The sequence below is a fragment of the Manduca sexta genome, chromosome 16, assembly GCF_014839805.1.
Source record: "Manduca sexta isolate Smith_Timp_Sample1 chromosome 16, JHU_Msex_v1.0, whole genome shotgun sequence".
NCBI classification, from domain to species: Eukaryota; Metazoa; Arthropoda; class Insecta; order Lepidoptera; family Sphingidae; genus Manduca; species Manduca sexta.
Genome location: NC_051130.1, coordinates 4,297,751 through 4,311,095, shown reverse-complemented (window position 1 = coordinate 4,311,095; position 13,345 = coordinate 4,297,751). Strand labels below are relative to the sequence as shown.

The window sequence follows — 13,345 nt, the reverse complement described above, 5'->3', positions numbered from 1 at the left end:
AAAACGAAAGAGCCAAATCGGTCGACCCGTTCTTAAAGGATGCTCCTACATAGGGGGATATGAGGGCATATCATTAGATATTATAAAACAAAGTGCTTCGCCGCGTCTGTCTGCTTGAACACGACAAATTCAAAAACGATCGGACGGTATTAGATCAAATTTTGGTATGAAGATAGTTTGCGACTCCAGGAAAGAATTAGGCTATTTGTTATTAGGGAAAAATGTATGGTGAGACCTGAAAAACTCTTTCACAAGCAAAATCTAGTTTATATTATAGATATGTAACATGTGTAGACTTATTGATTGCTTTCATAGATAGAATTCCTATTCCATAAATCTTACAGAGGTGTGTTAGATTTTCTGACCTCGTAAGGAAAATCTACTTAGCCTATAAATACAATATAAAGATCAATTTTTAAATCTGACTATTAAAATCGAGCCATTTCTGTCGCCGATATAATCTAACAAGGTAATAAGCTTTCTTACTTAGTTAGTCTTAACGGTTGTTAAATTTTTTATACTCATAATAGCTCCGAAAGCTTATGGAAAAGTTGTGGAATTTAATAAATGTAGAATGGATTAATCAGCAGGATATACTTAGTCATCAACCGCACTGTTTTATTATTGCATTATTAATAAAACTTTTTATCTTTTTTTTTTTAAATTGCAACTAGAGGTTTATGGACGTAGATACGCAAAAAGGATGCAACCCACAGTGTGGTCAAAAATAAACCGAGTTTGCCAAATTAGTTTTAGTCTATAAGGTCTATATTTTCCATTAATAAAATCATCTTAGTCAAAATATGATAATTTTAACTTTTTATTAACAAAATATAAAATAGAATACCAATGAGCAAAAATACTATTTAAACTTCAATATTTACTATTTCATAACTGTAATTTCGTGGGCTGGATCATTTTTTTCTATCCAACTGATAGCCAATAAACATCCATAATATTTGAGAAGTCATATTTCCTTATATAAGATATCCATTAAGTATTTTTATAGTAAGAAAGGCACTCCTTGTTTGTTCTCTTGAAATAAGTGGGACAAACACGTAGGTGTATGAGCTCATTGTCACGTAATGATCGAAAATGGCGAGGAATCTTAATGCGCCGCCCGCGGCCGCACCCAATAATAAGGGATGATTAATTCATTCCACGAAGATAAACGACCAAGCGTCTTATGTATTTAAGTTTTCTAATATAGAACCGATTATTTGATTGTGTGTGGTTATGTCTAATGTATTTTGAGTTATGTAGTGATTAGTGTTATGTCTGAGATCTATCTGCACCTGTTAGCTCTAAGCTCAGTAGATTCATCGCATATAAACGTGCATACTACCTAGAATGTTCTATGAAGGATAACTAAAGTGGCGAAGGGTGACATTCAGAAAATTTCCGACACAACATATGGGTACTAATATGCATAGTGCGTTCTGCGATTGTTCAAGGTAATTAGATTTTATATAAATTACGAAAGGGAAGCCGAAAGGAATCGAGTTATATGGATCTTTCGCCTCTGGTAACTAACATTTTACTAATAGCATCAAAGCTCAGAAGATAAAAGTGTAATCATGTTCGAAAAATGTATCTACATGATATATTTCACGCCGCTGATAACGCATGAATCCGCCTTCACCGACATCCAAAGCTTTACATTCACACTATAAAATGTAACACGTATTTATCGAGGAAAATTCCACCCATAACTCAAACATGTGTCGACCAACAGTAGCCCATAAACATAAAGCTTTAACGGGGTGGAAAAATTATTCCAAATAACACTTAAGTCATTAATAATCTCATCGTAAACGGCAGAATTTCAATGGGTATCCCATCGGCGGGCCGGTTATCCATTAAATAAATTTTATTGGTGTGATAAGCGCGGGGCGGGCGGCGGCGGCTCGGCGGGCGCCGGCCAGTCGCCCCAGTCGCCGCCCGCCGCTCGCCCAGCGACGACGTCTCGCTGCACGCGCCCAGCCGTGCTAATTTTACACGCCACTTACTGTGCTCCTGCACATTTCACCAGCCGATAGTGAAGTGTTTTAACCACGTAGTGAGTGAGTGTCGAGTGCCCGCCGAGTGCCGCCCCGGTGCCGCCGTGCTTCAACCGTAAGTACAACACGCGACGTATCTTAATCACCCGTCGAGATGTTACGGCCATTTTATAAAATGCGATCGTCCAACCTTGAGTCGTCAGTATTTTGGTCATTGTGACTCTCGCAGCTGTAATGACATACGGTTTTTTTTTCATCGCACACTCCCCTGATGAAATTTCTTGTGAATGCAAAAATAGCGTTGTTTCATTAACATCGTGATCTGCTTGTTTGGATTGCGCGGCTGTTAATATTCCGGTGATGTACGAGAAATAGGCGGAATCATGTCAAGGTTGTGACACCTTGTTGTGAAGAATGCCGATGTACTGTTGCGGCTGGTTTTCTGACGGAACTATCGAGGTTATCAACTCTTCCGTCATTTGACTGTAAAATACGTCGTCCGTACATTTTCTTTCATATTCGATGATTACAAAGCTGCCTATGAATAAGCATGCACATATCTTAATGACTCTTACTGGAGCGTAAAACTATCTAGCTGGAAACTGATGTTTTTATTACAGGGAAGCTTAGAAAATTATACAGTTAAAGGCAGTCCGTATTTGAATATATAATTTAGTAAGACAGATAGGAAAGTATTTTTTTACGATCACAGCAGTGACTCCTCAGCTCGTGATGGTAAGTGGAGTGGGCTCAAATAAACGTCGACCGACGAGAGATGATTACCCCTCGGCAGTCGACACAATTATGCCGGTCTGTTGGAACCGGATAACACAGGCTGATCCTGGAACGAGATATACTTTTGTGCAACTAACGCGTTTTAGCACCTAGTGTACGACAGTCGCTATTCGGGCGGATATAAAATATATCCTACCGCCAGCTTAGTTTTCCAATATATCTAGTAGTAGTTGACTATTTAAGATTCTGATTGTTAAATTCTCCCTATTTGTTTGTAGGTTAGACCCACAAAACTTGCCTAAGGCTGTTACTGTAATATGTGAAGTTGGGCTGCGTTGGGAATGATAGAAGCTTTTAGTTTCCGGAAAACAATGTTCACTATTTCCCGTTTGAGAGGATTTAGGACAACGGAAATCCTAGTTTCACTAAGTAGTTATTTATTTGTGTAATGAATTGTACTTTATAGTAACAAAACAAGAATATTATCTACTGATAGTTTGATTGATTAAATTGCGAATTTACGTCGGATTTCTGTAAGTCAATTATACCACATTCAATCTATAGGGTCATACTACATATTTAAAATAATATTACAGCGGCTTACTAGCAAATAACTAGCTTTAGTTCACAGATCTGTCCGTGTATAATTCCATTTTCAGGATAATAAGCCTTATAATACTCAGATAAACGAAAGAATTTTCTTAAGCGGTTTTGTAGTTTCAGTGATACCTCCACACGTAAATAATAAGATTTATCTCTTTTAAAGCAAATAAGCATGTGCTTAGAGGTATGAATAAAAAATAAATCTGCCGCGGAATGTGATTTTTTAACATTAGATAGGTATCATACATAACATACATACATAACATCACGCATTTTATCTCCGAAGGGGTATGCAGAGGCGCAACTAGGGCACCCACTTTTCGCCAAGTATGTTCCGTCCCATGATGTGATAGGGGGCGAGCCTATCGCCATATCGGGCACAAATTCCAGACTCCGGGCTGATACTGAGCAGAAAAACCCAAATATCACTTTGCCCGACCCGGGATTCGAACCCAGGACCTCAGAGTGCTATTGTACCGGGCATGCAATACAACTACGCCACCGAGGCAGTAGATAGGTATCATACGTATTTATTTACTCTCCGCTAGCAATATGGGAAAAATGGACATGATTAAGTGCCACATGTTAAGTTTTTATGGGATATATTAAATTGTATTGGGAGAGACCCTGCTCAACGATAAATATAGTTTCTGTCTATATTAGCTTAATGCTAAATTGTAGATTTCACTGTCACCGAAATTATTCAGGAAAAATCGCAAATCTACCTTCCTTCAGGCTTAGGAAGTTCACTGCTAAACTTTACTAACGATTTCTAAAACTGTCAGAAGTAGCCTGGATTCAGCGAGTTCTTGCGATCTTTCCCAATTTCTCTGTCCATCTTATAGGTGGATGTCCAACGCTGTGTTTGCTGGTACGTGGTCTCCTCTCGAGGAACTCTCTGCTCTAGCCGTTGTCTACCTATGTACCTATGTACTCTTCATTCGACTTCTACAGATAATTAGGTATACTTAACTTGTTTTGCCGTAAAACTGCTGCTTTATAATAAACAAAATTACTATTTATCAATTATCCTAAAATTATCAATTAAGTCGTAATTACTACATTTGTAGACTAATTAACCTGTGCATGGTAGTAGCTGGCTTAAGCCTCGGCATTTATTAATTGTGATAAATAATGCGTTTTCCAACATGATCGGTTTATCTCGGAATGCAAGAAGGCCACTGAGGGATTAGCCCGAACTGTTTCATTTAGAAAATAGAGCTTATTGCTGGCCATTTAAAGTTTATTAGTTTAACTTTTAATATTTTATCGTCCTTGAGGCAAAGAATATAAATGAAATCTAACTGTATCAGGATAGGGGAAAATAAAGTAATGTTTTACTTGACAATATACTTAATACTGAGATCAGGCACATTTGTTTGATTGCCTTCTCTAACAAAAAGAATATAGGAAACTAAAAACTAAACTAACCTAGCCTGGGCGGCTACTCCCATGTGGAATAGTAACAAATATAAGAAAGCATTTGTTCTTTCTTTAGTGTAAACGTACTCCATAAACATAATCAAAATCAGTCTAATGATTTAGCAGTGAAAGCATCAGAGTGGTGGTAGGTTTCTCATAATATGTGAGAGTCCGCCTGGGTAAGTTACCACCGCAATTTCTATTTCCGCCGCTAAGCAGCAGTATGTAGTCACTGTTGTGTTCCGATTGAAGAACATTGTAGCCAGTGTAACTACTGGACATAATAAGACTTAACATCTCAATTCTCAGGATGGCGAGCGCAGTGGAATACCAAACAATACTTTGTAATTCACCTTGGATTGTGATTCAAGGTGTTGGATGGTGTTTCTACTATTTATGGTCGGTCGTATCGCTTACCATCAGGCGAAAGGCAATATCGTCTCGTCATTAAATAAAAAAAAAAAGTTACTTTGGTATTATATAATATTATATTAGTATGGATTGCGATATAATGGACATACATTTTAACACAAATAGGGTACTGAAATGTTATGACAGCTAAATGGACCCTATTAAACCTTACATTAAGGTCGTCTCCACAAAAACTAGCCTTACCTAACAAAAATATGTACTTTCGGCTTAACTTTAAAAGCAATCTTACGACCTAATCAACAAGGTAGTAAACAGAAATAACTGAGTTTGGTTCTCGCTTTTGGCAAACATTTGTTTACGGATTGTGTTTGCTGTCAGCTGTTTGCGATTGATGGGTTTTGTTGTCCGTATATTCTAGCTTCTAGTGTCGTTAGTCGTATCTCTATACAACTGGTGTAGACTTGAGTAGAAATTAGGCGAGCCGACATAATAGTGGCGACCTGGGTTTTGAATTTATGGAGCTCCACCGAGGTCTATTTCGAATAATGAAATGGTCTTACAATAAAAAAAATATTAATACTTTTAACTTGTTCTTAAATTTTTATTCATATACATTTGAGTAAATGGTACTGTATACGGGAACACTATGTCTTTCTAAAATGGTTTTACCTGAATTCGATTCCTTTGGAAGGCTTTGATGTCAGACTGGCAGAACAGAAACCTAGCAAAATAATATCGTCATGATTTAATTTAAAGCTCATTAACGCTGATGTTGCTACTATATATAAGCAGACGAGTCGCTTACTATCACACTTTCAGTTATTTTCCAAAACGATTTGTTTGCAACTAGATCTTTCCGAGCGGTTTCATGACTAAGCGAGTTGTTCGGATTGGTGATTGCATTTTAAGTGATGGTCAAGGTGGTGTTACTACAGCTTAAAGGACGAGCTACATCAACCCTTCAACTAACTCGTCTCAGCAAGTACCAAGTAGAAAAAAAACTTGTAACTTAATCGAATCTTTTTCCTTCACCCTCTTTCATTTTTATCACGATGATTTACAAACTGAAATTTGTTCACAAAAGAGTTATCATTTACAAAGGGCGGAACATGGGCGAGATTTCAACATAAATTAGGTTATCGAAACACCGATCTCTTATCGTCTGATCGGGCGTAAAAAGGGCGAAGGCTGGCCGAAGGGAGGGTCCTGCAAACATGCTTACATAAATTCGGGGGGTAATTGATGGGCTAGGGCTGCCAATTGACTTTGCGCCATATGTTTGAGACGGTAAAGTATTGGGGTTATTTTTTCCCATGTTTACTAGGTAGCCTTTCGTAGACGAAAGCTGGATAGGCGATGTCTTTTCTACAAGCAATGTTGTGCTATCTATTGTGTTTTGGTTTGAAGGATATATCCATTACTTGACTGTCAACTGTCAAGGAACTGCAAGCAACCCTTTGAGGACGACTTTAATGGGCATAAGATAAAGTCCATTTTTGTTAAGAAATTATTTACAGCCCGGACAATCCATAGAAGGCAGTGTAATTTTTGGGTATTATGAGTCTTATATGTACTGTCTTAGGGTGACAATCACAGTGCAATATTAAGTGCTTTGTAATCCTAAGTCCGAGTGGTATAGCTATTTTTAAAGGTCAGTTATGTTGATTTAGCAACAGACGAGTGGCTTTTCGTTGTCATACATTTTTATAAAAAAGGGATTATACCTCGTCTCATGATGTGTTAAGGGCTAAATCACTTTGAGATAATCTACTGGAATAGAATGGAATTATTATTTGTGCTCAATAGGCATAAATAATTTGCCAAATAATAATTCCAAAAAGCTTATGATTGTAATTTTAACTATAAATTTATGTGTAAATTAATATGAAAAAGCATGTGCTTCCTTCTATTTGTCTTTCAAATAATTCATGCGGGCGTAAACGTTTTTTCGTAATGTGTACAGACAACATTAATAAACAGAGTCGAAAATAGCATATCGTTAAATATTTATCATGTTATGATTTCACATCGAGAATAGGATGAATCAGTCCAAAAATATCGTAATTAGAATTTTTATTAAACTTGTGTGTAATTTGAACTGAAGTAATTTTCTATATTTAATTGAGCTTCGCCCACGGTTTCACGAAAAGTCGTTTAATAAAAGTGGTATCACAATCGATTCAGCGGTTTCTGAGATAATTACTAACAATGAAATAATAAAGAACGCCTGTTTCGCTTTGATAAGGCGCGTGTGACATAAGTTTAGGCAAAATCCTTTATTTTAATACAACAGAATTTCATTTCTAAATTTTCATTCGCTTACATAAGTTTATTCTGTTTGGACACACATTGTTTATCTCTCAAGGGGTAGGCAGGGGCGCAATTGGTGCACCTATTTTTCGCTGTGAATATTCTGTCCCATCATATGATAGAGGCGAGCTTATCGTGATATCGGGCACAAATTCCAGACCCTGCTGATACTGAGTAGAAAAATCTAATATTACTTTGCCCGATCCGGGAATCGAACCCGAGACCTCAGCAATACAGTCGTATCGTAATACAACTACGCTACTGAGTTTATTCTTTTTTACTTGGTTAAATAAATAAGTAAAGAAAAGATAACCAATGGAAGGCCAGAAAACAAATACTCATTTGCGAGAAACAGAAAACCAATCCAAGTGACTGTTGTTTAAGGTTTCTTTTACGTATCAAAGAACAAAACCAATTTAAATCAACGTTTCTTGTTAGTATGTCAGCGCCAACGTTTACCTTTCGTCTTTTTTACTGTTTGTTTTATAAACGAATAATTTTTAAGAGGAAGCATAATACATATCAAACTATTCCCAAAAATACAAAATCGGGTAATTTCATTCAATTATACAATAAAACTTCTTTTTTTTATTGCTTTGAATGACGAGACGAGCTTGCCGTTCGCCTGATGGTAAGCGATACGACTACCCATAAACAGTAGAAACACCATCCAACACCTTGAATTACAAAGTATTGTTTGATATACCACTGCGCTCTCATGAGACGTGAGATGTTAAGTCTTATTGTGTCTAGTAGTTAGAGTACAGAATTACATTCGAATTAATGGAAATCCAATTGGCTATTTTTATTTTTCAAAACAACTGACTCAACTAGCTTACGTTCTGAATTTATAACATAAAATATTTTTAATATAAATTTAATTAGTTTTTGTTAAATCGTAAATAAATGGGCGAGTAAAGTTATAAAGATTAATAAATCTATTTAATATATTTTGTAGTTTTCGTTTATTTTATAATTAATCACCAAGTTATTACGCATTGAAATCGCTAGTGATACAATACTTAGTAATGCCGGTGATGTTCTAGATTCGAGTTTGAAGTAAGGTTTTCGTATTTTATATCTTAAAGAAGGATACAAAAATTGTTTGGGATTAGAATGTGTACCCAAAAAGCCATAGATAGTCACGCTTGTGTCTGAAATTATTTGGATGCCCTAGTTGTCTCTCTGGCTACTCCATGTGTATGCGTGATATTATTTCATTTATATTGTAAAACTTCCACAGCGATATCATACATTTTCGTGATTTCATTCAATACTCACGCACGCAATTGGATTGGGAATTTTATTGTTTATTTAAAATCGACAAGGCTTTGTTTCTGAATGTAAAATTAATTTATTTTGTGAGGGATAATTTTGATCAATTAATTTAATAAGGACACGCAATAATCATGCATAATCATAATTAGGTACAATTCTTGCAGTGAGGGCATCAAGAACTGCGGTAAAATAAGGCAACTCACAGACTATCAACTTGCTGGCGAGAAACACCACACTGCTATAAACTACCATTTGCTTGACTTCAGCAACTTCAGTCTGCGGGATGCCTAACAGCCTCGCAATACTAAACCTGGAACAAAGCGAGATTCAAAACCATTAGTCTCTGTTGAGGTCCAACCCGCAGCTCCTCGTTTTATAGCCGTTAATAGCTCGCTTACCATTAGATAGCTATTAATTCGAACGCAATCAATAGCTCTAAAAGGTTTACAAATTCCGGTAATAATAGTGGTTAATTATAATTTGACTATTATTTCTTTTTCTGAGAATTGTCGCTTATCCAGCAGTGATTATCTTTATGTTTATTATCACTTATTTTTTTTTATAGTTTGGCATGAAGATTTCATGGCATGAGTATTTTGTATTATTATTTGATTTATCGAAAACGTTTTCCAAATAATATCTTTAACATAGTTCGTTTCTAATTAATAAGTCGCACCCCTTCTATTATGACACTAAAAGGCGACATAATTTTCTATGTTCACGTAATATAGATATTATGACTATATTTTCCGGTAGTAGCAGCCCTAGCACGTAGTGCGTGCCGGATATTGGCGCGCTCGACGGCGAACGTTTCCGACCACGGCATCACTGTAACGTCGGACCGAGCCTGCCTCCTGGCTGGCTCTTGATGCTTTTTAATTATCCGTTTAATAAATATTTTCTGTTCTATTTTTAAAAGAAAATAGCACTGGCCACAATTTAATCTATTTTTTGTGGAATGTTTTGTGGTGTTGATAAAATTGGTTTCTATTTTTGATTTTTTAAATTTAGAATGTAATATTACTAAAACAACGTGGTAAAGCAAAGCTGTAGTCAGATTTTTTAGCAGTTTTGGGTCTTCATCACGATCAGTGATTGCCCGTCAAATCGCCCCTTTATCGTTCACAGAAATCCCTGGCAGTGTAATTCATAAATTGTGGTGATTACATTAAGTGTGCCAACTACAAGCTTTAATTTATTAATGAGGCGGTTTATATGTAAATACATAACCAAATAACACTATAACTTCCTATATACACCAGAAGGTATAGCCTCGTTCATTCACACAATAAATAATCAACATACTAAACGATATCACGGACATAAGCCACTATACAAGCCAGGTGCGTACATAATATTTAATTAACTGGAAGCATCGCGCCGCTTTGGATAATTATGAGGGCCGGTGGAACTGTTGATAACTTCATTTAACTTCAAATTAGATTGCGCCAAACATAGTGCTGTAACGCTTTGTTAGTGTGCTCTTGAAACTTCATTTGAATTTCGAATCTTCTGAAGTTTGTGATTAATTCTAAACACACCTACGCTCTACGATTTCTGAGTTTGCTGCCATCATTCTGTTCAGTGAAAAAATAATATTTTTTGTTCTAAACCACAGCAACACACGATTATGAATCATAAAGCAATGCACATAGATCCAACATATCTCATTTAAAATTAACAAGGCATTAAGTCGCAAAATGCCAAACTGGCTACAACGTCCAAACCGGAACAGCACATTGCAGTTTACTAATTGACAAAGCGATGATACAACGGTATTCTTGATAGACTGATATGGCACCAAACTCCAGTAGTGTGAACAGCCTAATTGCCCCGGTTTGGCTGAAAGGGCGCCAGCTCCGGATTACTGCGATTATTAATTGGTCTGATTTTCCGTTTGCGGTCGCTTTGTAAATACTCAAACTTAACGCAAGGGACTGTAAATTACATTTAACTTGTTTTGTTCATAAAATTGTACAAAGCAGAGATCCCAAATACTTGTTTAACAAGCTAGGATGGTTGCAAGATATCCACGAGAGGAATACACGGAGTAGAGAAGCAAACGATATGGTGATTCCACGACACAAGACAGCAGGCTATAAAGGTAGTTTCAAGTATGCGGCTTCTAAGATCTGGAACGACCTTCCTCCACCTCTTCGCAAAAGGATGTCTCTGCATACTCTGAAAGAACATCTTCGGAGGGAATTTTTAAAGATTCAAAACTACCTTGCCCAATGTAGTGACTCAACGGGTTATATGATTCTTTATTAATCGAAAAAACTGTTTCAATGTCATGTAAATACGTGTTCTGTATGTGATTATCTGTTGTACCCATAATTATTAATGTTGCACTATTCCCAATATATGTATAATCTCATTGTATGCTGTAGCTGACCGTACACTCAAAAGATTTGTTGTGCTATAATAACAGTGGGGTTCAGCTGAAAATCAGTGCTGTTTTGCAGCGTATACTGAGCTGGTATCCCTTCTACCACACATAGTGCAAGCAATCAGTTTTTGTGCCTGGTATTGTTAACTGTGTGTGTGTGTTTGTTTTTTTTTTCTTTTATACTTTTTTGTTGTATTTATGTGTGTGTAGAGAAATAAATGGTTTAAATGGTTTAAATGACTGTGGTGCTAAGCACGTTTGTGGTCGGCGGAATAGTGGGACCGCGACATCTATGTATATAATAATGAATTCCTATTTCCCTTGGTCACGCCATCACGCGTGAACGGCTGGACCGATTTCACAATTTTTTTTGTTGTGTTTGTTATTGTCAGGAGAAGGTTCTTATGAAAGAAAAAAATCAAAAAATTACGCGGAAAATTAGAAAATTTAAGAAAACATAACGAAAATATTAATTTTATATAACTGTCAATTGTTTGAAATAACTGTCAGTGATTGACAGAATGCGCGCTGCAAATTCATAGTTAAGACGGGAAAACATCTGTCGGGTCAACAACAACATACTAAAACAACATACTAATGATACCGCAGCCACCGTATTCCCCAGATCTGGCCCCCGTGACTTTTTCTTGTTCCCGAAACTGAAGAGGCCCATGAAAGGACGACGCTACGCCACGATTGACGAGATAAAGACGGCATCGAAGGAGGAGCTGAACAAGATACAAAAAATGTTTTTTTGAAGTGCTTCGAAGATTGGAAAAAACGTTGGCATAAGTATATAATATCCCAGGGGGATTACTTTGAAGGGGACAAAATAGATATTCACGAATAAATAAATAATTTTTGAAAATACACAAAATTCGCGATACTTTTTGAACACACTATGTACACTGAACTGTGTCGCGTCAAATGTCCCCTCATGCATGTGCATGCATTCGGTGTGAAGACCCAGCGCGCAAGGATTTGTCCCGAGGGAGGGGGGTAGCCAGCAGTTAGGTATATTATCCTGTTTGAATTCGGATATACACAGGCTGATCCCGGAACGCGACATACTTCCATGGGCCTCTATGGCGGGTTTTACACCTTGTGCACGGTGGTCTCTACCTAGGTAGATATAAAAATCTTATCTACATTTGTATGTAGTATTGCTAATTTAAAAATCATTAACCTTTTCCAGAGGTAACCTTTAACAGTTTTGCCGGCTGTCTATGTTAGTTCTAGTTAGGAAGCGAAGTTTTAGCCATTTACAAAAGACAGATGTTTTGCAAACCGGTATATTAAACTCGAGACGACCACGAGCTTATAATTTGCAGTACATGAAACAAATTAACACCCATTTAATTGACATCTCATGATAAATTGACGTCGAACAACAAAGTGGAAAGTCATCAATTCCAACTTTCTTAATGACTGTCCTAACCCGTTGTAAAACAACGGAACTTCAACTATTTTTAGTCAGTTAACAAACTGCGACAAAGTTAGTGCTGTTCAAAACACGATTGCTGGAAATTGTAATAAGATTGTTGTTTTTAATAAAAATGTATTAATAAATATATAGGAAGAGCGGCGATAGCCTAGTTGGGTGTGGAACGGACTGTTGAGACGTATGTTCGCAGGTTCGAATTCCAAGAGCACACAGATCTTGTTTTTCTAAAATTATGTGAGTATTCTTTGTGAATTATCGCTTGCTTTAACGGCGAAGTAAAACATCGTGAGGTAACCTGCATACCTAAGAGGAGTGTGAAGTCTACCAATCCTCACTAGGCCAACGTGGTGGACTAAGGCTTAATCCCTCTCAGTAGTAAAGGACGCCCGTGCCCAGTAGTACGATAGTATATAATACAGGCCTGATATTATAGTATAATATACCAGAGGTGACAGTCTCCACATATCAAAAACAATTGTCAAAAGTTATATCGAATTGAATTAAACCGCAAAAGTAAATAATTAACGTACAATTACATAACACTGACTGTATCAGTATTACGGTAAGACTGCAGTGCTGAGTGCTCGGTTTCGATTCCCGGGTAGGGTAAATTGATGTTGGGTTTTTCTACTAAGTATCAAGCTGGAGTCTGGAATTTGTTCCCGATATGGCGATAGGCTCGCCCCTTATCATATCATGGGATAGAATACATACGGCGGAAAGTGGATGCACCAGGTGCGCCTCTGTCTATCCCTTAAAGGAAAATAAGTGTATAACACAGAACAATAGCTT

General features: G+C 36.9%; 1 protein-coding gene across 2 annotated transcripts in view; it reads left to right on the top strand.

Annotated features, from left to right (window-relative positions):
- Nucleotides 1-1,946: 1,946 nt before the first annotated feature.
- LOC115444602 (receptor-type tyrosine-protein phosphatase kappa) overlaps nt 1,947-13,345 on the top strand; it is a 174,341-nt gene continuing 162,942 nt past the window's right edge. For both annotated transcript variants that reach the window (XM_037439355.1, XM_037439356.1), the window contains exon 1: nt 1,947-2,115. The gene's annotated coding sequence lies outside the window, so the exon portion shown is untranslated. The remainder of the gene's footprint in view (nt 2,116-13,345) is intronic.